Source organism: Colobus angolensis, unplaced genomic scaffold (genome assembly GCF_000951035.1).
Source record: "Colobus angolensis palliatus isolate OR3802 unplaced genomic scaffold, Cang.pa_1.0 Scaffold8, whole genome shotgun sequence".
NCBI lineage: Eukaryota > Metazoa > Chordata > Mammalia > Primates > Cercopithecidae > Colobus > Colobus angolensis.
The window spans coordinates 17,529,518-17,554,936 of NW_012121820.1; the positions used below are offsets into that span (position 1 = coordinate 17,529,518).

At 50.7% G+C, this 25,419-nt stretch overlaps 1 protein-coding gene across 2 annotated transcripts in view; it reads right to left on the reverse strand.

The window, feature by feature from the left end:
* Positions 1-25,419, reverse strand: part of DLGAP4 (discs, large (Drosophila) homolog-associated protein 4) — a 171,533-nt gene that overhangs the window by 141,976 nt on the left and 4,138 nt on the right. Inside the window, exon 1 of one of the 2 annotated variants that reach the window (XM_011929109.1) lies at positions 18,173-18,376. The exons of the other annotated variant lie outside the window; for it this stretch is intronic. The gene's annotated coding sequence lies outside the window, so the exon portion shown is untranslated. Of the gene's footprint in view, positions 1-18,172; positions 18,377-25,419 lie in introns of those variants that run through there. 2 annotated transcript variants of the gene reach the window in all.

Sequence of the window (25,419 nt, forward strand, 5' to 3'; positions counted from 1 at the left end):
GTGCGTGGTGTGTGTGTGGTGTGTGTGGTGTGCGTTGGTGTGTGTGTGTGGTGTGTGTGTATGTGTGTGGTGTATGTGGTGTGTGTGTGGTGAATGTGTGTTGTGTGGTGAATGTGTGTTGTGTGTTGTGTGTGTGGTGTATGTGGTGTGTGTTGTGTGGGTGTGTGTGTGTGGTGTATGTGGTGTGTGTGTGTGTGGTGTGTGTGGTGTGTGTTTGGGGGTTGTGTGTGTGTGGGGTGTGGGGGTGTGTGCGGTGTGTGTGTGTGTGTGGCGTGTGTGTGCTGGGTTCTGGATGAGGGCGTTGGGATGATCATCCTCTTAGATGTGGGAACATCAGACCTGGAAGAGGACTCAGGCCGGTTGAGTAACCCCACTCACTGCACTTCTGCAGTGTTGAGGGGCAGATGCTGGCCCAAGGTCACCCAGTAGGAGGATGTCAACCTCGGACTAGACCTTGGGGCTCCAGCCTTTCCGGAGGTGGTGCTTCCCTCCTCAGTGGGTGAGAGTCCCCACTGCCATGATGTTGTTTGAATGGGACTCCCAAGATTGCTGTGTGTGCAGGTGGGCTCCTCAGAGCTGGTGTGGGCTTGGAGGCTGGGACCAGGCAGGCCTGGGCCTCAATCTCATCAGCCCAGCCAGTCGCAGGGACTTCTGGGACTTCTTAAAGCCTCATGCCCTTATCCAGAAAATGGGACCAGTAATAATTGCATCTCTCATGAACTTGATCGTGAGGGCCACAAGTGATCAAATACGTGTGACCGTCCAGCACAGACTAACGTTTGCCACACTCCTGCTCTGAGCATGGTCAAGAATGGCAGTGTTGGCCGAGTCTAGGACTTTGGGAGGCCAAGGCGGGTGGATCACCTGAGGTCAGGAGTTTGAGACCAGCCTGGCCAACATGCCGAAACCCTGTCTCTACTAAAAATACAAATATTAGCCAGGTGTGGTGGCATGTGCCTATAATCCCAGCAACTCAGGAGGCTGAGGCAGGAGAATCACTTGAACCCGGGACGCAGAGGTTGCAGTGAGCCAAGATTGCGCCACTGCACTCCAGCCTGGGTGACAGAGCAAGACTCCATCTCAAAACAAACAAACAAAAAAACAAAAAGGCAGTGCTGACTGTGATAGCTACATTGCTGACCATTGAGGGCTGGGCTCTGGGCTAAGTGCTTTAGGTTCACGCATTCATTGAACAGATATTTGGATACTGAGCCCCTACTATGTGCCAGGCACTCAAAGCTCTGGGATATAGCAGCAAAGAAGACTAAGTCCTTGCCCCATAGACCCTATATTCTAGTTGGGGAGACAGGTAACAGACAAATGAATATATAATATAACGTCAGGTAACAATATCTTCTTGGAAGCCAATTAGAGCAGGTAAAGAAGAATGCAGTAGAAATGCAGAAGACAGTGCGATAGGGTTAGGAAAGTCTTTCTGCAAAAGCAGTATTTGTGCAGAAGTGATGGGTGGGTCTTGTGGATAACTGGGGAAAGGGCATTCCTGGTAGAGGAATGGTGAGTGTGGAATGGGCGTGCAGCTGGTGTGTGTGTGTTGGGTGAAGGGACTGGTGCAAGGAGGCTGGTGTGGCTGGAGCAGAGAGAACGACGGGGAGGTTGAAAGAGGAGGGGAGCGGCAGCTCTAGGGAGGGTCCTGGAGGGCCACAGCACAGCCTCTGATCTCCCAGTGAGGCATTTTTATCCCCAGGTTGCACAATCTGGGTGGAGGAGCCAGGTGCCCACCCAGGCAGTGGCATGCCAGGGCCCCCTCTCTTTCCACGTGGCCTCCACAAGCACTGCTGGAACCTGGAGCACATCCTGAATGAGAGGTGTGTCTCAGGGAGAGGTCCCTGAACCCTGAGTTTCCAGAAGCCAGAGCCTGTGAATGTGGGAGGCAAGGCGGGTCAAATCTGGGTCATGGAGAGGCTGGGAGAGGGACCGGAAAGGGTGGCAGAGGCAGCCACCTGGGGCTGGGTAGGCGGGGGCGGCCTCTCCATGGCGACAGCGTGGGGAAGCACCGCTGGAATTACTCACGGAGGCCCGTGCGCACACGTGCATATACCCAGGGCCACGTGCACACACACGCACCACAGCCCACGCAGCCCCGGCTCACTGCAGAAGCCACTTAATGACTGACGTCACGCTCTGGGGGAGATGGGGACCATGGAGTCCACCTCAGGAATGGGGAATGGGGAATGGGGCAGCACCCAGTGGGGCCAGGGCTCCTGGGTACTCCCTGCAGCTCACACCCCCACAGGGCAGAGTCACAGGGCAGCGTCCCCAGCACCCATCCAGCCAATGCTTCCGCAGGTCCTGTTCTGTGATAGGCCCCAGCCAGTGTGTCAGGGAAGGGAGATCACAAACATCTAACCACACAGACAGATAACGGTGACAGCAGCCGCTGGAGCCTGGGAGATGGGGTAGATGGGCTGAGGAGAGCACTTCACAGGGACAAAGTGAGGTCTGACCTAAAGTCTGAAGGATGAGTAGGAATTGACAGGATGATATGTGTGTGTATGTGAAAGAGAGGGAGAGAGAGAATTTTCCAGGCACAGGGTACAGCATCTGCAAAGGCCTTGAGGCTGGAAAAAGATTCACAGGTTCTGAGAAATAGAAGGCAGGCCAGTGTGGCATGGAGGAGGGAGGGGGCGCCCAGTGAAGGTCACCTCCCTGTGTGTACAGCAGGGCTCAGGGCGCAGACTGTGGGCAGGTGAGGGATGAGTCGCTGAGCCCTCTCCTCAGCTGCCCCAGGGCTGGCTGAGACACAGGCTAGGGTTGGAATGCACACACTCCCTGTGCGACTCTGGGCAGGTCACCTCCCTCTCTGAGCCTCAGTTTCTCATCTGAACAGTGGAGACCCCAATCTATGTCTAATTCCAAGACAACACAGCTAAAGTGCCACAAAGGGTGCAGGCACAGAGTGCTGACTAAGCGGAGCCTCCCTTTCCTTCCCTCCTAAGTGAGAGTGTCAGCCCCTCTCACTTGGGGAGAGTGGGACCAAAGTTTCCCACTTTGGTCCTCAGCTCTCTAAAGGGGCTGGGGCTGGGACAAGCTGTGCTGGGACACCTGTGCTCCCCAGGGGCTCGGTGTGGACACCTCAGGAGAAATAAGTCCAGAAATCCAGGCCAGCCCATCCTCCCCAGCTCACCGAGTAGGCTGGGTTTCCAGACCCCGGAGCGTCTCCCAGGAGCCCAGTACTTCATAAGTTAGCAGCTGGGGGACAGGGATCAATTTCATTATTTACCAGATGAGGAAGCTGAGGCCCAGCAAAGAGGAGACCCTAGGTCAAACGGCGAGGGAGTGCAGGGGTTGGTTCTCACCCAGGCCTCTCTCACTCCAGGCTAAGGAGGCACTTCCAGTCTTGCTCAGGGTCTCGGTCAGGTCTGTGTCCCCATTCAGTCGCCTCCCCATGCACCTCATCCCCTGGGATTTGAATCACTCCTTCCACCCCTTCTGCCCTAATGACTCCCAGTTCTCCAGTCCCACCCTAGTCTCACACAACCTGAGCTCTTGACCAAAGCCAAACCCCTCATGAAGGCCACATGATTCCTTCCTAACCATTCCTACTCCCCCATTCCCCCACCCCCAGCCTCCCTTTCCCAGTCCTCAGCCCATCTGGCCTCCTCTTTCCTGCCTCAGAGCGTCGTACTGGCTGTTCCCTCTACCAGGAATGCTCTGCCACAGACCCTCCTGTGGCTTCTCCCTTGATTCATTCAGGGCTCAGCCCAAGTGTCACCTCCTCAGAGATGCCTCCCTGACCCCCTTCCTCACTCCCATGTCACGCAGGAGCACAGCATTTGTTCATTTATTTTACTTATTGTCTATCTCTTCCACCAGACTGAGAACCTTAGGAAAGTTGAGGTTGGGTCCTATCTGGTACAATAGCCTGGGGCCTGATACAGTGCCTGAAACATAGTAGGTGCTTATTAATAAATGTCTGTCAAATGAATGAATGCATAAACAAATGAGTGAATGGGCCAAGTGCGGTGGCTTACACCTGTAATCCCAGCACTTTGGGAGGCCGAGGCGGGCGGATCACGAAGTCAGGAGTTCAAGAGTAGCCTGACCAACATGGTGAAACCCCATCTCTACTAAAAATACAAAAATCAGCCGGGCGTGGTGGTGCATGCCTGTTAATTCCAGCTACTCAAGAGGCTGAGGCAGGAGAATTGCTTGAACCCAGAGGTGGAGGTTGCAGGGAGCCGAGATCACGCCATTGCACTCCAGCCTGGGCAACATAGCGAGATTCTGTCTCAAAAAATACCCCAAAAAACAAGAACAAAAAAAATGAGTGACTGAATGACAGGCAATCCTGAGGCTCTAACCCCACCTGGCTGTCTCCCCTGCATGCTGGCCAGACATCTGAGACTCAACGAATTTGAGCTGAATTCCAGATCTCCTCTGACACACTTGCTCCTCTCCTGTCTCCCTCCTAGTGGCAGTCTCTAGAACCTGAGCTGGAAGCCGAGGTCCCCTGGCTCCCTGGCTCTTGCTCCAACAGCTCCTGCCTCCCAGCTCACTGGCTTTCCATCCCCGCTGCCTCACTCTGAACCAGACCACCCTCCCCTGTTCAGGACACGACCCCAAGCCACTCTTTGCCTATTACCCAGGCCCTGAGGCCTACCAAGTGAAGTCAGGGTGAGTTTAAGGATGCTCCCAGGAGCCTCTGCAATTCCTCCAAAAGGACAAGCTTTAAGCCGCCTCCCCTCAAGGGTGACCTGTGATTTAACTGAGACTTCTGGACAACCCTGATGGTGCACCTTCAGGCACTGGGACAGGCTATGGGAAAGCTATGGCAGGTGCTGCCCACTTGCCCACGTGTTACTGGTTGCATTGCAGATGGCATTAACACCCAGCAGCTCCTCTGCCAGGCCCAGGGCTGAGCTCTTTGCACCTCATGGAATCCCACTCCCCAGCACTGTAGACTGGGGGGTGAAGGGTGGGCGCTGTTCCATTTGCAAAACAAAGGAACCAGAGCTCAGAGCTGGGTAGTGACTCATCTGAGACACCCAGTCAGGAAGCAGAGCTATCGTCAGCCTCCAGCGCCCCAGCCTCTTCCACCCAGCCAGGGTTCGTGGCTGCTGGGAACAGTGTTGAGCACAAGAGAGAAGGCAGTTCCGAAATGCAGGGGCTGGGACTTCAATTGGCGACAGGTGGGACTGTGATGAGGGCCCTCTGTGGTGGGTGCGTTTGAAGTTTTTGGGGCTTTAGAGGATGAATAGAGCTGCTCTGAACCTGGTCCCTGGGGCTGGTTTTATCATGAAGGACACAGATTTTATAAATATCTCAGCCCTCACCACAGATCGCATGGCCTGGAGAATTAGAGAGGAGGCAAATTAGGAGAAGGGGCGGGAGAGCTTTCAGCTGTGCTGGCAGCCCGTTTGGGGTTGCAGAGGAGTTCATGGTCAGAGTGGGCGGCCTGAATGGTTCTGTCTATCACCCATGGCTATAGGTCCCCAGGCCACTGCAACCAAGGCCAGGGTCTGAGATAGAACCCTCAGGGCACAATCTGAGTCATTGGCCTAAATGGGGGTGGGGCCCCTCAGCTGAGTTTCTAGCAGTTAAAGGGGGAGAAGGACTCCCAACTATTCATGTCCCCAGCTGCCAACAATTTGGGTCAAGGCCAGAGCTCAGAGCTTAGTCTGGGGCCAAGGTCAGGGCTCAGTTTGAAGAAGAGGTCAGAGTTGAGTCTTGGATCAAGGTCAGGTCCCAGTATGGGGCCAGGGTCAAGGTTCAACCTAGAGAAGGGATCAGGGCTCAGTCTGGAACCAGGGTCAGGGTTTAGTCTGTGATCAAAGTCAAGGCTCAGTCTAGGGGCAGGGACCAAGGCTCAGTCTGTGGATAGGAATCAAGGCTCAGTCTGGGGCCAGGGTCAGGGCTTAGTGTGTATCCAGGATTCCTCAAGTGGGTAGTCCACTCCTTATACTAAGTCTTACTTAGGGACAAGCTAGTTCTCCTCTTGCAGTAACACAGACCCAGGATCCAGGACTCTGCTCTCTCCTGCAGAAGGGAGCTGTAACCAGAAGTTCAGTTAGACTAGAGGGGGGGAAAGTAGAGGCATGCCCCCCTACTCAGGATTGCTATTCTGGGCCTCTGTAAGTCACAGCGTGGGAGTTAAATATAGGGGGACACCACGTGGCAGGCAGTAGGTGGTTAATGACCCTGCAGGAGGCGAGTCAGAACCCAGAGAAGAAGCTGTAGTGGGGGTGAAGAGGGGGTACTAGCTTTGGTCAGAGAGGCAGAAGGCTTGGGTTTGAGGCTACTAGGTCCCTGCTTCTCTATGTGACTCCAGGTTTAGCCCTGCCTTCTCTGGGCCTCAGTTCTCCTATCATGGGAGTGCAGCTGAACTTGAATCTCTAAGCTCTCTTTATCTGTAACAGGCTGTGGACGACACTTTCTCAGGCTGGGTCTGGTGGGGAACTCATGACCTCCACTGTCATCTCCAGGAGTCAGAGCCTTACTCAGCTTTCAAGTCCTATGCCAGATATGATGTCCTCTGCGATGTCTTCTCCCAGCTGAAATTCACTGCCCCTTGGTCCAGTTTGCACACTTCTCTGCCCCTATTTCAGCCTGGAGCTCATGCTGCCATGCGGCAGGATAGGTGTGGTCCTGGCTGTTTCCCCCATTAGGAGGCCAGGAGCCCAACCTCCACCACCCATGCTTTAGTCTCATGGCCTCCAGAGTACCACAGTCATGGCCCCTCTGAACCCCAGAGCCTTTGGGGACTAGAGTCATAGCAGCAGCCCCTGTTGTTACTGTACTTACTGTATGAATGGCTCTGAGAACATGGATACTCTGCACACACCTGAGCAATTAATTGACTTATTTTCCTTTCAAGGGCACAGTGAATTATGCTACTTCTTGTTTATTTTTTTTTCTTTGTCTACTAGGAAGCTCAGAGGCAAATTTATAGCCTACCTTTAATAAAGTATAACCTAGAATGATCTTGTTCTGTCTTTTCTTTTCTTCTGTTCTCTTATTTATTTTTCTTATTTACGTAGGGGAATTTTTTTTAAAAAGACAGAGGAAGAAAAGGAACAAAAGAATCATTCAGGAAACCTTCATAGCTTAGATTCATAGCTAAAAATGATAATTACTAGAGTTCATATAGAGAGTGCTTAGCGTGCAACAGGTCTTAGGTAAGCCCGTGACTTGGCATCACTCATTATCTCCTGTAATCCCCACCACCTCTCTAAGGGAGAGATGGGCATTACTGTTACCCATTTTGTGGATGGAAAAGCAGAGGTACAGGGAAAGTAAGTAACTTGTCCCAGAGACACACAGTGAGAAAGAACCAGAGCTGGGACTTGAACCACCTGACTCCAGAACAAGCCTTCTTAACCACTGTGCTTTCTTACCTCTCAAAATAAAACTACATCTATGCAATAGCAGAGGAAAAGGTCTGCGAAGGTCTGATGACCCCTACATTGATACACCAAGCCTGGAATCCTCCCTCCTCCCAAACCCTAGACTCATACATCCAATTTTCAATTCAGCATCTCCACTTGGATATCTAACAGGAATCACCAACTTGACATGTCTAAACCTGAACTCCCAACCCTGCAAACCTGCTCTTCCCGGCCTTCTCCTTCCCACTGATGGGAGCGCCACCCTCACAATGGATCAGACCAAAACCCTGGACTTGGCCCTGACTCCTCTTTGTCATTCCCACAACCAGCACCACAGCAAACCCTGTCATCTTAGTTTCTCAGGCAGAGGATGCAATGGTGGTCTTTGTCCTGGCCAGAGCCCATCTGGGTGCCGCTTTCAGCTCTGGACACCTCTCCTGATGGGTAGGCATGGAACAGTGACCACGAGCATCACGAAGGAGTAATAATCGCAGGAAAAATGTGAACAGTTATCACTTCCTGGGCACCTGCACCAGGCTCAGGCCTTATGCTCTGAATCATTTACATCTCTCATCAACCCTCTGAGGTAGAGGGTCTACTACCCCCATTTAACAAATGAGGCACAGAGAGGTTAACTGCCTTTCCCAGAGTCACACAGCTAACAGGTAAGTGAGCAGGAATTCTAACTCAATGTGTCTGACTCAAGCTCAAACACACCATGCTGCCTGCCACTAAGCCAAGTCTTTGATGCACATCAGAGGGAACCAGGGTTATTGAGTTTGGGAGTCTGGAGAAAAGAGCCGAGGTGGAGGGGAAATGTCTGCTCTCTGAAGTCAATGAAGGGTGGGCCACGGGAGAGGGAAATGTATTCTGGGGGCTCCAGGAGCTGGGGAGGAAGTGGGCCACACGGAGGCCAACTTCAGCTCAGTGTAAGACAGCACTTTCTAATAATCAGACACACACAAAGGAGTGGGCTGCCTTGACTGATAGGAGTCCCATCTCCAGAGGTGCCTGACAGTGTCATGCTATGGATTCCACCGCTGGCAGCAAAGCAGAGTGGGAAGAGAACATACAAAAGAAGAATTAAGAAGTGGGGACAGGGAGGCTTTTCCTACCGGATATCAAGCCACATAATACAGCTATCTGTGGCAGTTCTCAACAGCCGAGGGACTGCCCTCCTAGGGCGACTTTGCAAATGGTTGGGGTAGTTTTCTTCGTAACACTGACTCAGGGGAGGGTTCTACTGAGTGCCAAGGACTGGATGACGGGTGCTCAAGAACCTATAATGAACAAGACAGTCCCACCCAAGGAAGGATTGTTGTACCCCAAATGCCAAGATGTCCCTGTTGAAAAACAATGAGATACAGTGATTAGTGTAGAACTGAAATAGACAAAGAGATAGACAAAGAGATCAATGAGACTGTAGAACAGAGTTCCCAGAAACAGATCCATAAATACATGGGCACTTAAACATAAAATAGGGATGATATTTCAAATCAGTGAGAAAAGGACAAGGCGTTCAATTGATGCTGCTGGGACAATAGGCCAGCTATAGAAAAATGAAATTAGATCCCCATTTCTCACCGCATGCAAAGATAAAAGACCTAAACTTGATTAAAGATCACAATATGAAACAAAAGGAAATAAAATGAAAATACTTAGAAGAGACCTAGAATATCTTTATGACCTCGGGTGGGGAAGGCCTTCTTAAAAGAAGTTGCAAAGAAATAAAAGCAAGTGAAGGCGAAAATAAACTTTCCTACCCCCAAAGTTTAAACTTCTGAATGAAGAAGACATAAAGTTAAAAGACAAGCAACACAACTTGGAGAAAATATTTGCAACAAACATAACAAGGATTAATATTCACATATATAAACCTCTTTCACAAATTAATAAGAAAAAGATGTGACCCATAAAAAACTGGGCAAGTATATGAACGGGCATTTTGCAGAAGAGAAAAATTCAGATGACCACTAAACACATCATGAGACACTCAGCTTCTCTAACAGGCGACGCCGATGAAAATGGGATATTTTCTCCCAGCAGATTGGCAAAATTAAAGAGTGATGAATCAACTGATGCTGAGGTGCTGAGGAAATGAGGACTCAGATATATCACTAACAGGAGTGCAACGTGGCATCATTACCTTGGAGGGCAATTTGGCAGTGTTTATTAACACAGAAAATCCTGCTTCCAGGGAAATACTAATGCACATTCACAGAGATCTTCATGGTGGAGAGCCAGAACCACTGAAACATCCACCAGCAGGAGGGTGTGGTATAAGCATACGATGGAATACTATCCGGCAGAAGAAATGAACGAGCTACAGCTGCACTTATACACATCTCAAAAATAAGTGAAAAAAGAAAAATGCAAAGATATTAATTGATTATGATATAATTTATGTAAGAAAATCATTCAGGCTGAGCGGGAGGATCACTTGAGCCCAGGAGTTTGAGACCAGCCCTGGCAACACAGTGAGACTTCGTCCCTACAACAAATCAAAAAATTAGCTGGGTGTGGTGGCACACACCTATAGTCCCCCAGCTACTTGGGAGGCTGAGGAGGGAGGATCACTTGAGCCTGGGAGGTCGAGGCTGTAGTGAGCTATGATTGCGCCACTGCACTCCAGTCTGGGTGACAGAGTGAGACCCTGTCTCCCCCTCCCCCGACCCAAAAAGAAAACCGTTCAAACATTACCTCTGGGTTTGGGTTTGTGAGTTCCCTCTACATGGAATGACTTTTAGTATTTCCTTCTTTCTTTCCTCCCTCCCTCCCTCCCTCCCTCTCTCTCTCTTTTCTTCTCTTCCTTCTTCCCTCCATCTTTTCCTTCTTTGTTTCTCCCTCCTTCCCTTCCTCCCTTCCTTCCTCCTTTTCTCCATTTTTCCCCTCCTCCCTCTCTACCTTCCTTCCTTCAGCAAACATACTTGCTCTGTGCTCACAGGTGCTGAACATGAGATCAACGCCCCAACTTCTAACCTTGCTATGCAAGGAACTCCCCTATGATTTGAGCCCCAGAATGACCTCTGACCCTGGCCCCACACTAAGCTCTCACCTCAGACAATGTGTCACGCTTGCTTGCTTTCTGGTTCTGTGTCCTGCTGGCTGCATGGGCTGCTGAAAGGTTCAGAGGAGAGTGTGGATGAGGCAGGTTTTGTCTCCTAAGTGATCCCAGCCTCCGCTGAGGAGGCTGGCTGGTGGTGCCGAGGCCCCTGCCTTCCTTTCCCTCCTGTTCTCCCTATCACTCCTGCCATCTTTTTCTCCTTTTCTTCTTCACTCTGCTTTAGTGCCAGGCTTTGGAGCCAGGGTAGGGTGTGTGGGGAGGGTGCAGCTAGATCTCTGGGCCCAGAGCTCCAGAGCTAAGCCTCCTGGGCTGAAGTAGAGAGGCAGATCTCTTAGGCCATAGGTGATCATGAGAGCAGGTGGCCACCTCCTCCCAAGAGCCAAACAGCTGTGAAGGGCAGCCACCATAATCATGTCCAGAGCCTTAGATGGCCATAACAGGGCCCTGGAGACAGGGTGGCTGAGGACGGCCTAATTAGGCATGACAGCAGCCCCATGAGGCGTATGCAGCTTGGAGCCATTAGGGAGGCTGGTGGAGGAACAGCCAGAGTTGGCCCAGCCACTGACCCCCCACAGGGATGCTTGGCTCTGGGGCTTGAGACTGCCTGCCCGAAGGAATGTCTGTCAGCTGGGGCTGCCAGGTGCTGCCCCAGCCATGCCTGCTAGTCCTGCTGAGAAATGGCATTGGTGGCTCATGGCAGCAGTTCTAAGCCCTTTTGTGCTTTTGCTTCTTGCTGTGCTTCCTGGGGTTTGTGTGGGGGGCGGTCTTTCCCTCCTCTGGCTCTTATTTCTACTACTAAGAACTCCCTGCCAGCCCTTTTCAACCGACTGTCTCTTCTGATCCTGAAAACCATCCACAGGGCAGTGATTATAGTGCTCTTCTGCTAAGCTAGAGGTGGAAAAACTGAGGCCCAGAGAGGGATGATGACTTGTTTGAGGCCACACAGCTCACAGTTAGCAGATCCAGGATTTGAATCTTGGATCTCTGACACACAGCCCCTGTTTGTGACACAACAGCATTTCCTCATCTTCCTGGAGCTAGTGGTGAGGGGAGGGTGGTGGTGCCATATTCCTAGGAGAGGAAAGACACCAAAGGAAGCCAAACCCAGCCTGAGTCCTGCAGCCAACTCAGCATGCTCCCAGCAGGTCACACCCTTTTTCTGGGCTGGACCAGATGACACTCAGGATTAGATACTCAAGTCTCCAGTTCTCCAGGCCTTTCTCAACACAACCTCCTAGCTAAGTAACCCCCTTCCACTTCCATATCTGTAAAATGAAACTAGTTGCTCTTCACCAGTGTGGTTATGCAGGTAGAATGACCAGGTTTGTCAGGTGCCCAGTGCAGGTCCTGGCACACAGTAGAGGCACAGTAAATGGGCACTTTCTTCTTTTCTACACAATCTCTGAGCCCTCCACACCACCACCCCGACCTCCTCGTTTCCTTTCTGGGCTCAAACCTCAGACCTTGCAGGAAGTTCTATGAGATTCCAAGAGTATCTGCGTTTGACAATTCACTCGTGCTTTCCTCTGTGTGTAAGACTAATGCCACCACATCTATGCATCGGTTTACAAAGCTCTGCCCCACTCATTAGTTTGTGTTACACTACCAATGACCTTCCTATTATGACTGAGGAAACTGAGGCTAGAAACTCAACTTCTCTAACCTTCAGTTTGCTCACCTCTAACATGGGAATAAATATTAGTACCTCCCCTAGTAGGTTGCTGCTTAAAAATAAATGGCATAATACATCCAAAGTTATTAAAAGGGTGCCTGGTAGATTGTAACAGAGGCTCAAATCCTACCTCAAATATTGCTCAGATTTGCACAATGCCAGGGTCAAAGCTTCTGACCTCCCAGTTGGGTCCCCAGAAAACCACAGTCCTGGAAATGATACATGAAAGTTCTCTGAAGACAGAACCGAGGGTAGCACCCCCAGGCGTCAGGACCAGGCCAAATCCCTACCCTCTCTATCTTCAGCACCACGGACAACACCCCTGACATCAGCACCAAGGACAGAGGCAAACGAGTGTCCCGCACCCCGAACAGCACAGCTCAAAGGTCAAAGTGTCAAAATTCCCTTCCCCTACTCTGAGGTGGCAATGAAAATTTCTTTTTTTCTTTTCTTTTTTTTTTTCCTAGCTAGGTGCCTGTCCCACAATTAGTAAGGCCCTGAGAAGCTATTCAGGTCTATTTCTATTTGCATCTCTTTCATTCCAGAGGCCAGTTTTCCTGTGCGTTTCTCACCCCGTGAAGTTCCTTGGATTGGGGTAGCTCAGGAAGGCTTTCTGGAGGTTCTTGACTAGGAAAACCCACCTTCCTAGGCCAAGAGAGCCTCCCAAACCTTCCCTTTTTTTACCTACTGGCTTCATTTCAGACCCAAGCAGGGACGGTCACTGGATACAGTGTCACAGCCAAGTGCAGCAGCAAGGGACAAGCCCAATGTCACCTCATCTCAAGGGCTGGGCTTGTTGCCCTGCTCTCAAGACAGTGAACAAGGAGAAACACTTCTGATCCTTCAGCCTGTCCCACTCCATCACTCATCCCTGAGGTCATCTTTTATTGGCTCCTTGCCCATTTGATGAGGGCTAGATTTATTTCTGCCCTGACCACCTCTCTGATATCACTGGCTGCCCACATGGTCTCAAAGTAAACAGCTTGAGCTGCCTTGAGCCCTTTTTTAAGGACCCTCAGGACTTCAGTTCAGTGGAGACCCCAGCAGAGCCAGCAACTCAGTCCTTCTAAAGCAGCCAAAGGGGAAGATGGGGCACAACAGAATACCAGTGTCCTCTGATACATGGGAAGAAGGCCACCTCCTCAGAGTTGTGGGGCATTGAAATGGTGTGACCAGCAACAAGTGTGGCATATAATAAGGGCTTAGTAAACAGCTTAGTAAACATTCCCCCTTCCCAACAAGGACAATGTAATGATAGCAATGATGATCACTATCATGTTGAGTGTCTACTATCTGCTAGGTCAAGATATTGAGGGGTAGACAATGCAAGGACAATTATACTCATTTTGCTGATAAGAAAACCAAGTCAGCTAGGCACAGTGGCTCATGCCTGTAATCCCAGCACTTTGGGAGACTGAAGTGGGTGGATGGTTTGAGGTCAGGAGTTTGAGACCAGCCTGATCAACATGGTAAAACCCCATTTCTACTAAAAATACAAAAGTTAGCCGGGCGTGGTGGTGCCCGAATATAGTCCCAGCTACTCAGAAGGCTGAGGCAGAAGAATCGCTTGAACCCAAGAGGCAGAGGTTGCAGTGAGCTGAGATCACGCCATTGCACTACAGCCTGGGTGACATAGTGAGATTTTGTCTCAAAAAAAAAAAAAAAAAAAAAGAAGAAAGAAAAAGAAAACTAAGCCAAGGCAGGCAGGACGATCATTCGAGACCAAAAGTTTGAGACTAGCTTGGAAAACAAAGCAGGACTCAGTCTCTACCCCACCCCCCCAACCCCCCAGGCACAGTGACACTACTCAGAAGGCTAAGGCAGCAGGATTCTTTGAGTCCAGGTATTCAAGGCTGCAGTGAGCTATGATTGCCTCACTGCATTCCAGTCTGGGACAGAGAGCAAGACTCTATCTCAGAAAAAGAAAAAGAAAACCAATATTTCTATGGGCCAAGAAATCTCTCAAAGGTCACACAGCCAAACAAGTGACAAAACCAGATCTCTGCCCTCAAATTCCGGGCTGCTTCTCCACCTCCAGATCTCCCATAATTACAATCATCCTCACTTCTCACCTCAAGGTACTCAGCACAGCCCATTCACTGCTTGCCAACATCCAGTGCTGGATGCTCCATGCCCAGCTGGCCAGCGGTCAACAAGCTGCCAGACTCAGATACTGGGGTGGGCAAGGATGGAAGCAAGGCCCAGATTCTTTGCTCTCCTGGGACCCCATGAGATTCCAAGGGGCTCAGATGCAGCCCACTCCCATCCCTGCCACAGGTGTCTTTTTTCCTAACATGGCAAGGAGACGTCCCCATCCCAGTTCTGCGTCAGCCTCCTACACATACAGGGGGGCAGGGCTTATGAAACACCCACCATCATCACCAACATCAGTGATAGCCCCACCAGGACCCATCTGGAAGCCCAGGGAGGGAAGGGACTTACCCCAGGACACCTGAACAGAATGTTTTCAGGACTCTAGACTCCTCCAGTGCCTCTGCCCCCAGACTGGGGGCTCAATGAAGGCAGGAGTCACATTCTTGTTCACTGCTAGGTTCCCAGCACCCTTCTCAATGTCCACCATAAAGTGACTTTCTTTCTCTGCTTCTTCTGAAGTGAGGGATGATGTGTCACCCACTTTCTCTAACCAATCCAGAGTCTTGTACATACTAGGCCCCTAGCGGGTGTTTCTTGAACTATCTCATTCATTCAATAACTATTTATTTTGTGCCTAGTGTGTCCCAGCCATTGCTTTAGGTGGAGAAACCACAGTGGTAAGAAAACACAGACAAAAATAAATCCTCTGTTTTGACACTGATTGAAGTGAGTGAATTTGTTTCCTTGCCCATCTTCCCTATCTGTTGTGAGTGCCAAAGGGGCAGGGACTGTCACTGTCATGCCCAGTACTGTGCTCAGTGCCCAGAACATAATATATGCTTGCGTGCTTGCTTGCTTGCTTGCTGCATGAATGAATGAATGAATGAATGAATACATGTAGGTAGAGTAGTAGAATAAAGGCAGTCACCATTTATTGAAAGGTTTCTGATTATTTTACATACATTAAATATCTCACAATCCTTCCCTGTGAGGTGGGTACTTTAAGGTGGATCATGCTAGCTATCCTGCTAGCTATTCTTCCCTTTTTCCTAACTGAAGGGCCCAGTTAGAAATATTCACTTCATCAGCTTCCCTTGCAGCTAGGGTGTCCATGTGATCAAATCTGGCAAAAGAGATGGATGCAAAAATCCACTAAGTGGGGCTCCCGGGAAATCTTTGTTTTCCTGGTAAGAAAAGGAAACTCACGAAGCATGCAGGCTTTACTCTCCTTTTCCTGCCTGGAATTCAGATGCAGCACATAGCAGAGAAGCCATTTTGTAGCCATGAGAATGAAAGATGCACGTTAAGGATGTCAGAGGCCTGGGCCCTGGATGTTTCACTTGAATCACTGCACTGGCCCTGGCTTGCCTGCCTACCTCTGAGATTCTCTCTCTCTCCTTTAATACAGACAGGGTCTTGCTCTCTCATCCAGGCTGGAGTGTAGTGGCATGATCATAACTTACTGTAACCTCGAATTCTTGGGCTCAAGTGATCCTTCTGCCTCAGCCTCCCAAGTAGCTTGGACTACAGGAATGCACCACCATGCCTGGCTAATTATTATTTTAAAAATTACTTTTACTTTTTTTGAGACAGGGTCTCACTTTGTCACCTAGGCTGGAGTACAGTGGTGCAATCTCAGCTCACCGCAGCCTGGACCTCCTGGGCTCAAGTGATCCTTCCATTTCAGCCCCCCAAGTAGCTGGGACTACAGGCACACACCACCACCCCTGTTTATTTATTTATTTATTTTTGTAGTTTTGGTAGAGGTAGGGTTTTGCCATGTTGCCCAGGCTAGTCTAATTTTTATTTTTTGTAGAGATGAGGTCTTGCTATGTTGCCCAGGTTGGAATGCAGTGGCATGATCACAGCTTGCTGTATCCTTGAACTCCTGGGTTCACATGATTCTCTCACCACAGCCCCTGAGCAGGTGAAACTACAGGTGCCTGCCACCATGCTTGGCTAGTTGTTAAAATTTTCAATGGAGACAGAGTCTTACTATGTTGCCTAGGCTGGTCTCAAATTCCTGACCTCAAGTGATTCTCCCACTGTGGCCTCCCAAAGTGCTGGGATTACAAGTGTGAACCATGGCCCTGAGATTCCTGTTACATGAGAAGAATAATCTTCTGGGTATTTACACAAATGTTACTTGTTTTGCTACATGCAGCCAAATGCAATTTCAACTGATTTGGTATTATTATAACAGGCAAGGCTTAGGGAGGTCAAGTGATTTTCCCAGAGTCACAGAGCAAGGAAGCAGATCTGGAATTGGCCGCTGGGTCGAATGCCGAAGCCTGTGCTCACTGTACCTGTGTGCTGTCATTCCCAAAAGCAGCCAGGGCTGCCGGGAAGCCCCTCCCCACAACCAGCACTGGGCTCTCCTCTAAAACTCTTCCTGACTACCCTGAGGTCTGAGTCTAAGTTTCCCTGATATCTTCTCTCTTACCTGACCCCACCCCAGCTACACGCAGGCCCAGATCCTCCTTTCAAAACATATGTGCCTCGAGTCCCAGGATTCGGCTCCGAGCCTGACCCTGTGAGATGCTCTCTGCTCATCCACTTCTCCCTGGTCCAGAATACCCCCCAACTGCCCCAAAAGCATGCACGGCAGATGCTCAAGCCATCTCTGCAGACAGGTCTCCTGGTTCCATCTCTTCTCCCCGACAGGGTCCTGCACCCACCACCAGAATAATCTTTCTCAAGAGCATCTCTCATGGGCCTGGCCCTTGACGCCTCCAGGGTCTGGCTCCAGCCACCTTCCCAACCTTTGTTCTCGCTGCTCCCTCTGCCTCCTGCCGATTGACCCACCCAGCATTGGCAGGGCCAGCTCCAGTGTGTGCTTGAGAGGACAAAGAGGCCCTCTCTGACCACCCTGTCTGCAGCAAGTACCCACTACCACAGTCCTGTGGTCCCCTCTCTCGGCACCTGGGGCTATTTGAGTGTCACCCAGAGTGTCGCTAGCTTACAGCTGGCACGTTTGCCATTGCCTCCCCGTCCCAGAACCAGAGCTTGTTGAGGGCAGGAAGTGTGCCCATCTTTTCCAACCATTTCCCCAGTCCCTGGCGCGAGGCCCGGTACTTGGGCTCACTCAGGAGGTGCTGAATGAAGCTCAAACTTGCTTCCCACGCCTTCCCACCACCCACTTTCTACTCCAGCCAAATAGAACTACTCCAGCTTCCCGGAACCCTCCTACTGTGGCTGACACCCAAGCGTCTCCTGGATTCTGCCTCCAGCCAGGCCTGTAGAGAGCCCAGGCCTTGCTGGGCCTTCCTCGTCCCTTTCGCCCATCAAAACCAAGCAGAGGGGAACTCCAGACTTGGATGGGATGAATGAGATTTAGGGACCCAGGTGCGTGTGGGCATGTGTGCATGTGTGTGCATGTGTGTGTGCGTGTGTGTATGGGGGGACTGGTGTATACATTCTACCCTGGATGTGGCAGCCTCTTCCTGTCCTTATTCTTGCATTTCTGCCACTGGTTATACCAATCTGAGCTAAGTCTGAAATGCCCTGGTGTTCCTTGAGTAGCCACAGGAGACTCAAGGAGGAGGAGGAAAGGTGAAGGGGAAAAACATTAACATTTACTGAGCCCATATTAAGTGCTAGGTGCTGTTCTAGCCCAAATAATAATGGTAACAAGGATGATGATAACAGTAGTGGCTAGTATTTGTCGTGCATTTAGCATGTGCCAGGCACCATCCTTCCTAAGGCTTTTAATCAGACAGATCCTACTAGTATCCCCATTTTACAGATGAAGAAAAAGAGGCTCAGAGAGGTGGAGTCGCCTGAAATCACAGAGGAAGGAAGTGGTCCGGAGCTTGGCTATCTATCGTCCCAAATCTGCTCCTCTGCCAGGTTGAGTAGGGTAACACCCAGGTGTCTTGGCATGGGGGGAGGAGCTTCTCCTTGCAACTCCTGCTGCCTCTGAGTGAAAGGCTGAAAGCAGCAACTTCCCGGCAGAGCGGGGCTCTCCTGGGGGACGGCTGGGCTGGTAAGACTTACCCTAATCAGCAAAGCTGTAGAACAGTGCTCCAGCCCCCCAGAGGACCAGGCCCGAGGAGTAGCAGGGTGGACGGAAGTCGTTGAGCCTGGGCTCTGCTTCCCCAGTAAGGCTGAAGATTTTCCCAAAAGCCTGGGCCAAATTTATCTGCCAATCCCCCGAAGAGCTGATTCCAGCGTCTGTCTGGAAATGTCAGCCCGTGTGGTTGGAGGAACGCGGGGAGAGTTTTCCTCTAAATAGCAGGAAGCATATGGGAGGCGGATGGCATCCGCCGCCCCAACCTGCCAACTCTTGCTCAAGTGGGAGCTAAAAGGGGCCCAGAAGGGTCTGGAAATCCTACCACCTCTCAGGGAGGTTGAAGGGGGAGCTGGAGACAGAGACTGTGGCAATGAGAAGGGCAGAAAGTGGGTCCCGAAGGGCAGGCAGGCAGGAGCACCCTGATGAGCAGAGGTGCCTGAGGCTCTCAGATGGGAGTGACACTCGCAGGAATCTAGCGCAACGACCACAGTAATAATAGCCACCATTCGCTGAGCGCTTGCAATGTGCCAAATCTGGGTTAAGCACTTTATTTGGATGATTTCACTTAAACTTTGCAATCAACTCTAAGATGGGGGCTGCTGCTATCCTTGTATTACAGATGAGGAAACCAAGGTTCAGAGAAGGAAGGACCTGAAATCACACTCTCTCTGGGTTGGAAAGGACCTTCCAGATCCTCAGCTGAATCACAAATCCTCTACAGACTCTGCCAAGCTATGGTGCAGCTGCTGCTTGAACACTCTCAGTGATGAGGAGATCGCTACTTACCACCCAAGCTAGCCCATCTGCAGAGAATTCTTTGTATCCAAAAGGTTTTCCTAGCCTAAGCTGGGATCTCCTTCCCTGGAGCTTTTCCTGTGAGTGCCAGACCCAGACCCTGCCTCCTCCAACAGAGATGGAAAGGCAGGAAGCCAGGCCCCTCTCTTCTCCAGGCAACACTCCAGGTCCTCACACAGCTGCCCAGGCGGGGATCTGGAGCTCCAGTGCCAGCTCTCTCACCCATCTCTGCCCCTGGACCGTGGTAACCAGAACAGCCTCCAGTCACCAAGCACTTCCTACATGCCAGGCACCGTGGAGAACCTGCCCTTGACACGCTCTCCTCCGACCTTCCCCATAACACTTGAGGCAGCACTAGCATCACCTCCGCTTTACATAGGAGAAAACTGAGGCTCTACAAGGGGAAGAGACGCAGGACCCTGGAGGCCTCACCAGGCAGCTGCTCTAAGTCTCACGAAGCTGAAGAGGTCCCTGAGGGCTCCACCTGGGGACACTGACCCAGGCTTTGCCAGGATTCACCTCAACACTGGTCCACAGGGCCCCCAAGCCCACATCACCCTCCTAACTCTCTCCCCTTGAGCAACACTCAGTCTCCAAATTTTGTTGAATCTCCCTGCTAAACGCCCTTCTGTGCCATTCTCATGTTCCTGTCCTACCTGCTGTCACCCCCAAGACCAGCCCAGGATCTTGGTTTATTTTTTTAAAAAATTATATGTATATTTTGAGACAGAGTCTTGCTTTGTCTCCCAGGCTGGAGTGCAATGGCGCGATCTTGGCTCATTGCAACCTCCGCCTCCCAGGTTCAAGTGATTCTCCTGCCTTAGTCTCCTGAGTAGCTGGGATTACAGGCGCCTGCCACTGCACCCAGCTAATTTTTGTATTTTTCAGTAGAGATGGGGTTTTGCCATGTTGGCCACTGAACTACTGACCTCAGGTGATCCAACCGCATTGGCCTCCCAAAGTGCTGGGATTACAGGCATGAGCCACCATGCCTGGCCTTAAAAATATTTTTTTAAAGAGATAGGGTCTCTGCTGGGCACAGTCAAGTCTGTAATCCCAGCACTTCAGGAGGCCAAGGCAAGAGGATCACTTGAGCCCAGGAGTTAGAGGCTGCAGTGAGCCCTGATATTGACACTGAACTCCAGCCTGGGCAACAGATCGAGAGACACTGGAGAGAGAGACAGAGAGAGAGAGAGAGTTGCTCTGTTGCCCAGGGTGGAGTACAATGTACAATGGTGGGATCATAGCTCACTGCAGCCTTGAGCTCCTGGGCAAAGCTAGGATCTTTCCAACACCCAGACCTAACTTTGGCTCCCTTTTACCTTAAGGGTCAAGTTCAAACTCCCCAGCCCAACAGTTGAGGCCTTGTAAGCTCCAGCCTTGGCCGACCTCTCTAGCCCCGTGTCTCCCCACCATCTCTTACACCCTCCTGCCTAACAGCTCAACAGCAGGCAGGTGAGATCTTCAGAGAGCCCCTCCCAGTTGTTTCTCCCTGCAGAATCCCTATTCATCCTTCAACACTGCTTAGAGGAACAGAATCAACTGCCTTGGCCCCGGAGATCCCTGAGTGATCAGCACCTACCTCTCATCTCTCATGCCTCACCTGTCATCGCTGACGGAGACGCTTCTCTCCTGGGCTGAACTGAGAATTTCCCCTGGGAAGGGGCAGCTCTCATTTGTCCTTGTAGCTCCACGTCTAGTGCAGCACCCGGCACGTGGTAGGCACTGATAAATGTGAGTGTGGGGACAAATGACTAAATGAAGACCATGGGGCATGATAAAGTATTAGAGATGACCCACGAAACGCAGCTTGTGCAAGTCATAACTTTGCTATATCAGAAACAAAAAACGCTGCTGTCAAAACAGTCACAAAGCATTCGAGGATTTAGAAGAGAATCGGGGGATGATCTGGGGATGACTGGAGTTTCCAGAAAAAAGCTGCCCAAATCCAAGTAGATGAAGTGACCAGATCCCACCTGTAGGGTGGCAGGAGACAAGGAGCAGGGCCACAGAGGGGAAGGTAGGGGAGAGGCTGGGTCCATGTCCCAGCCCTGCCTCCAATTTGCTCTGCGTTGTCACGTAGGCGGCTTGGCCTCTCTGAGCCTCAGTTTCCTTCTGGGTAAAGGGGGTAAAATGCAAGGGGCATTTGGAAAATTGGCTGGAGCAGCAGATGTGTGTCTAAAGGCCTAAACACTTCCTCTACTGTCAAGGCAATGGGACTCTCTCTGCCCTGCATTCAAACTCCCAGCAGGGTTTGCAGACATCCAGGGCTTCCTCATCTTGGACCCACCTGACCTGGAAATGCAGGCTTCTACCTGCCCTCCCAGCAGGTCATTTAGGGGACAACCCTCAGTGTCTCGGGCAGGGCCAGGCTTGTGGACTTGGTCCTGTGAAGAAGCTTTCTAACTAGCAGTGCAGAAAATGGAGAGTGAGCTCCCCATCTCTGGAGTTATGCAAGCAGTGGCTGGGCATCTCAGGACAGGAATTCTGACTCAGGGTGGGAAGGAATTTAGACCAGTAGATATCTAAGGCTCCCTTGAGGGGCATTGGGTCCTTTTTCTCGTTCCCCATGTAGGGCCTTGATCTAACTCCTCCAGGCTATGCTCCCAGCACAAGGCAGAGTGAGCTCACTGACACTTCCCTCGTCCCACAATATCCCCCAAAGGCTCCCCACTGCCTTCAGGATCAAGTCCAAGTTCTTACCCTGGCATTCAAGGCCCCTGTGGTCTGGGCCTGCCGCCTCTCATCCTATAGTTGCACCCCCACCACATGCTCTGGGACTTTGACACATTGTTTTTTCTGCCTACAGCATTCTTCCAGCATTCTGGTTGGCTACTCAGTTTAGGTATCACCTCCTCCAGAAAGCCTCTTCCTTGCTCCCAGGCTGGGCTTTTCATGCCCGCAGCCCCTGTATGCACATCCACCTTAGCACCTCTCACATTCCAGACAAATTGTCCATGTGTTCCCCTCTCCCCCAAAGACTGCAATCATTTGGAGGGCCAGGACAGCTCCCTTGCGGGACAGAGAGGGTTGATATCTCCTGAGTGAAATTGGTACTTCAGAGATTCCAGTGTTCTGACTCCAAGAAAGTCTAAGGCTGCCTCAGGGAGCTTCTGACCATAAGATCTGGGTTCGAGACTCCTTTCTTTTTCTTTTTCTTTCTTTCTTTTTTTTTTTTTTTTGAGACGGAGTCTCACTGTCACCCAGGCTGGAGTACAGTGGCATGATCTCGGTTCACTGCAAACTCTGCCTTCCACGTTCAAGTGATTCTTCCACCTTAGCTACCCAAGTGGCTGAGATTACAGGCGCTGGCCACCACACTGGGCTAATTTTTTATTTTTAGTAGAGACAGGGTTTCTCTTTGTTGGCTAGGCTGGTCTTGAACTCCTGCCTGACCTCAGGTGATCTCCCCCGCCTTGGCCTTCCAAAGTGCTGGGATTACAGGCGTGAGCCACTGCACCTGGCCAGGACTCCTTTCAACAGTTGCATTGTTTTTTTTCTGATTATGAAAATCATGCATCTTGGGAAATTCAGATAATTACGGGAAGTGGGAGCTGCTGGATTTGGCCACCATTTGGTCTACTTTAGGTCATAGCCTACATCTACTTCTGGGGGAGCCACTTTTCCCCATTCTCCACTCTTGAGGTTCCAGTGGTGTTGACTCCACCCCCAGCTAGTGGGGGGTGGTACATAGGCCCAGGCTGCCAATCAGAGCACCAAATTCCCCTTAGCAACAGCAGTTGATTGAGGGGTGGGCACATCCCACAAATTTGACCGATCAAAGCCAAGATTTAGTTCTGGGACTTGTGTTTGAGCAATCAGGGAATAATTTTTGCTTATTTCTTTGGACAGGCATCTTTTTTTTTTTTTTTTTTGAGACGGAGTCTTGCTCTGTCGCCCAGGCTGGAGTGCAGTGGCCGGATCTCAGCTCACTGCAAGCTCCGCCTCCCAGGTTTACGCCATTCTCCTGCCTCAGCCTCCCGAGTAGCTGGGACTACAGGCGCCCGCCACCTCGCCCGGCTAGTTTTTTGTATTTTTTAGTAGAGACGGGGTTTCACCGTGTTAGCCAGGATGGTCTTGATCTCCTGACCTTGTGATCCACCCGTCTCGGCCTCCCAAAGTGCTGGGATTATAGGCTTGAGCCACCGCGCCTGGCCTGGACAGGCATCTTATTACCTGTACATGAGAGCTTAATGAGAACATGGGAACAACCCAGAGAGAGCCGAGTTGAGAAACAGAGAAATCAAGTCCTGGCAGCCCTAAGCCCCTGGATCCAGCTAAGCCTAAAGCCATCAGACCTCTGGACTTTACAGTTACAAGTCAATCAAATCCATTTTTGTTTAAACTAGTTTGGGATGGGTTTTCTGTTACCTTACTTGAAAAAACTCTGAATGATACAAACAAAAATAAAAATAGAGCTCACCTATATCTCACCATCCAGAGAAAGCCACTATCAGCAGTTTAATGACTAGTCTTCTGAGCATCTCCCAAGGCAGGAGCACACATGTTTATATATTTTTTTCATAATAAAAGTGAAAAAAAAATCAGTAGATACTTAAGTAGATATCCTGTTCCTCCCTGCAAATCCTAACATTCAGGAAATATTCCAAATCCAGATGTCGCACAACATACACCAATTTTTAACCTCCTGTTTTTCCCCAAAAATGCACCATGGACAAGTTTCCATGTCAACAAATAGAAATTTACAGCACTGTTTCTATAGCCGTGGAGAATGGCATTGTCTGGCTGGATGTAAGTTATTTAACCAACTCTCACAAATAAAGAATTGGGTCGTTTCTAATTTATCACTGCAATCAAGAAAGGTGCAGCGAACTTACTTGCAAAATGCATATGTTTGCAGTTGCCAGATTATTTATGACTAAGATGCCATGATTCCGAAAGTTTGACTTCACGAGTGTATATTGTTCTGCCTGAGATTTAAGATTCTCTTAGTGGCTGTAAAGTAGTATCTGTTTTCCTGGGCAGGTATACTAGTTGTGGGGAAAAAAAAAGCAAATCCTGGGCCAGGGTGTCCCCATCACAGCGTATTTGGCAAGGATGCTCACTGGCAGATGCGAGGGACGTGATGGGGAGGGAGGTGAATAGGGGAGGGAGGTGGTGGGGAGGGAGGCGGGGTGTGGGGTGGTGCTGACCTGAGGTCCAGCTGGCCTTGTGCCCAGCCAAGCTGACAGTGTGACAAGGCCCAGAGTGGGCCTTGTCTCCCAACTGGGTCTGACTGCCAGTGACATGTGGAGGGAGAGGTAAGCCTGGGGAGCCCTGGCAGGACATGGTGACACACGGTAGGTGCCACCTTTAGCAGTCACAGTCATAGCAGCAGCACCGTCAGGGATGTGACCCTGGTACTGTCCTAGCCCTCCACATGTTTCTACTCACTTAAGCCCACACCCACCCTCTGATGCTATTCTTATCTCTGTTTTGCAGAAGAGGAAACTCAGCCTCAGAGAGGGTAAGTTACTTGTCCAAGGTCACGCAGTCAAAGGGATGACCCAGATCTGCTGATTCCCCAGCCCCTGCCCTATCCCATTGAGGTGGGTAGCAGGAGAGAAGAAGTACCCTAGACAAGATGGTGGGAACCCTAAAATCCTCTGTTCCTCCCTATAAGTCCTCAAACTCAGGAAAGACTCCAAATCCAGAAGAGTAGAAAGAAGAAGCAAAGATCATCCATGCCCCCACTTCCCAGGAAGAGCACTGTGCAGTTTTCAGAAACACATATAATTCTTACAGAAATGATATAATGCTACCCATGCTGTTTTATAACCTCTTTAAAAAAAAAAAACTCCACGACACACTATGAAGTTCTTTATGCAACAATAAATTTAGCTCCGTGGCCCCGTTTCTAACAGCTGCAGCAGGCGCCACTGTGTGGCTGCAGTCAAATGGCTTTAACTGGCCCCGTGGTGATGGACAAACGGGTTGTCCCCAATTGTCCTACTAACAGCAACGATGTTACATGAGCACTGTCCAGCATGGCTGGATCCACGTCATCCTTTTGGGTCTCAGCTCAAGTGCCATCTCCTTAGAGAGGGCCATCTTGGACAGTGCCGTGTCACACAGGCCTCCTACCGGTTCATCTTCATGATGTCACCATGTTAATTTCCCTCACTGCACCAATGGAGTCCCTCCTCATTCCATTTATGTCTTTGGGTGACTGTATAATATCCTATCCGCTCCTCCCCAAGCCTGTGTGCTCCAGGAAGGGTGTGAACTAGCAGGGACTAGACTCAAGAGATGTCCTTGGAACTCATGAATGAAGAGATGCCCTGCCAGGACAGCAGACTGCCCCGCTCCATGACATGGCCCCAGAGTCGGTTCAGGGCCCCACAGAGCAGCCTTGGAACTCACTTCCAGCCATGTGCTGCTTGGAGCATCTATGCCCAGATGCCTGCCCCACCAGAGACCCCGGCACCAAGCAAGG